General features: G+C 39.3%; 1 non-coding gene across 1 annotated transcript; it reads left to right on the top strand.

Moving 5' to 3' along the window:
* The first annotated feature begins 979 nt into the window (after positions 1 to 979).
* On the top strand, positions 980 to 1,085 carry LOC131156854 (small nucleolar RNA R71). The gene has a single exon (XR_009137122.1). It is a non-coding gene; the product is annotated as a small nucleolar RNA R71 (small nucleolar RNA).
* Positions 1,086 to 2,624: the final 1,539 nt, after the last annotated feature.

Genomic DNA, 2,624 nt, shown 5'->3' with positions numbered 1-2,624 from the left:
CTTACCTAAGTTTGACCTTTCCTTGACCTTTTTTTCTACCTCCCTACCACTTCTAAAGGTGGTCACCGCTTGGGCTTGCTTACGGTAAGTCGAATGACTAGAAGTCGGATCACTTTCTACCCCATATTGACCTTTTGGGCTGACGAGGGGCTGAATCAGCAACTTACCTTCATCTCGCCTACTCAAGGATGTAGCTAGTTGGCCCATGGTAGCCTTTAGCTTTGCTATGGACTGAGAGTGGGAATAAAGAAATTTCTGATCAACCTAACGATCCACCTCGATACCCTTAAGGGCTTTGAACACTATCTCCTAAAAAGAACGATCATATTGAGGCTGCTGGAAAGGTGGTGGTTGATAAGCTTGGTGACGGGGCACAAGCATACGAGGATTTTGCTGATGTAGATTTTGAAATGATCGAGGAGGTGGAGCATTTTGTGATTGTGGAGGTCTTGGGGCTAGAAATCTTGAAGCTTGTGACCTCCAGGAGAAGTTAGGATGTTGACCCCACCTAATATTGAACTTATTGGAATATAGATCATTGGTTGGCATATAATACCAATTGTGGGTGGACTTAACTTCCTCCTGCACAAACTCAGGCATAGTAGGTACATGGGGGCAAGTGTAGCAATTATAAGATGGGTCGGAGCATATGGCGCACAACTCCGCACACGTTATTGGCTGAGATGGTTATCCTAAGGAAAGGACCTGATCAAGTTTCTTGACAATTGTGTGTAGAGTGGGTGTGAGCCCATGGCTGGATGCTAACTCGTAAACTCCCTTAGAATGGGAAAAGGAAGGTTGGAAAGTCTTACGAGTGGCAACAATGTGTTGCTGAGAATTCTTAACAAGGGTCTCGAAGAGAGTCCAAGCCTAATTCTCATGCTTTGTGAGTAAAGTACCTTCACTGGATGCGTCAACCATAGATCGATCATGCTTAGCTAACCCCTCATAGAATGTTTGTTCTATTATCCACCTAGGGACTTGACGATGCGGACATTTACACAGAAGGACCCTAAAATGCTCCCAAGTCTTGAAAATTTGCTCACCATCTATCTGTGAAAAACTAGTGATGACCTTCCTAAGTTGATTAGTCTTCTCGACGGGGAAGTACTTTTTTAGAAATTCAAGCTGCATAGTGGCCCAGGTGGTCACCGAGTTCGGCTCTAAAGAATTTAGCCAATACTTGGCTTTGTCTTTAAGAGAGAATGGGAATAGCCAAAGATGGAGGGCATCATCACCAAAATTGGATATACGGATGGTTGAGAAAATTTTGAGGATCTCATCAAGATGCTTATAAAGATTTTCAAAGGAATTTCCATAAAGTTTGGAAGCATTGAGATGATTGAGGTCTTGATATTGAATTATGCCACCTCACCATTTGGGAACTGGATGCAAGACAATGAAGTGTATGCATTAGGAGTGAAATAGGCTCACAAAGGCCGAAGAGGTTGCTCCTCTGCCACATATCGATGGGGAGAAAGAGGGTATGGGTTTTGATTTTGATTATGGAAAGCCAAAACGTGTTGGCGATGGGCCATAACTTTAAATTCGGAAGACTTAGGTGACTCTAAAACTCAAAGTGGATTTCCTAGGTGACCTACGAGATCTCCCAATCTCAGGGTCAATAGGCACTAATTTGGGTTCCAAAGATCTCAAACTCTACATACAACACTTTAGCACAAAATGTCAAGACTTCAAATAACAAACAAAAATAAAAGAACAAAGAAAATAAAAATCACATAGCGAACTACACTAATTTCGGCTCACTACCATAATTGACTCCCCGACATTGATGTCAAAATTTGATAGCTTTGCCAAGGCTTGGGTCCTTAACTACCAAAGATAAAATTTATCAACCTAACTACTACCAAGTTTGGTAGAATAGTGAGTAAGTCGGGTGTCGATCCTTAGGGAGTCAATGTAGTGGTTTACCAAATTAATCTAATTTACTACGTCGGAACAATAAGAAAATATTAAATTTGGGTTTTCTATTAAAAAGTACAAAAGCAATGAAAATTTTAATTAAATTCCTTATGGAAAAGTAATTTTTTGGTTATGAATCCACCCAATGCCGTTAATTCGCAATAACTAGGTTCAGTCAATTATCTGTAATAGGGTCTCAATGGTCGAGTAATCTGCTTGAGTAGTATAGCATAGCCGAATTTGCACCAATCATCCAGAGCACAATCGGGAGAATAAGGTATACCCTGTGTAAACACATATTCCTTTCTAGAAACTGAATCCTATTTTGCACAATCAACCAAATCCTAGCTATAGGAATCTAGCTTAGAGTTTCATCACAACCAAAGAATCAGATAAATTAGCTACTCATCATGCTAGAAATCAAACATAAACACAAGATAATGAAGAATGCAATTGTAAACATAACTTTTATTGAAATTCATAATAAAAAACAAAGCAGAAATGAAACTATGATTAAACTACTGCAATCCAAAATTAAACAAATCAAATTACAATGTTATAGCTAAAAGAAAACTAAAAGGAAACCCAAAGGCACTCAATGGATCTCTAGGGAACTAAAAGGAACACCTAATCATCTCTTCGAAGATTAATTTTATACCCCTTAAGGTTTACACGTGCTAAAATTCAAATGAGGAAACAAT

Source organism: Malania oleifera, chromosome 5 (assembly GCF_029873635.1).
Source record: "Malania oleifera isolate guangnan ecotype guangnan chromosome 5, ASM2987363v1, whole genome shotgun sequence".
NCBI classification, from domain to species: domain Eukaryota; kingdom Viridiplantae; phylum Streptophyta; class Magnoliopsida; order Santalales; family Ximeniaceae; genus Malania; species Malania oleifera.
This window is presented reverse-complemented; position numbering and strand designations above follow the sequence as displayed.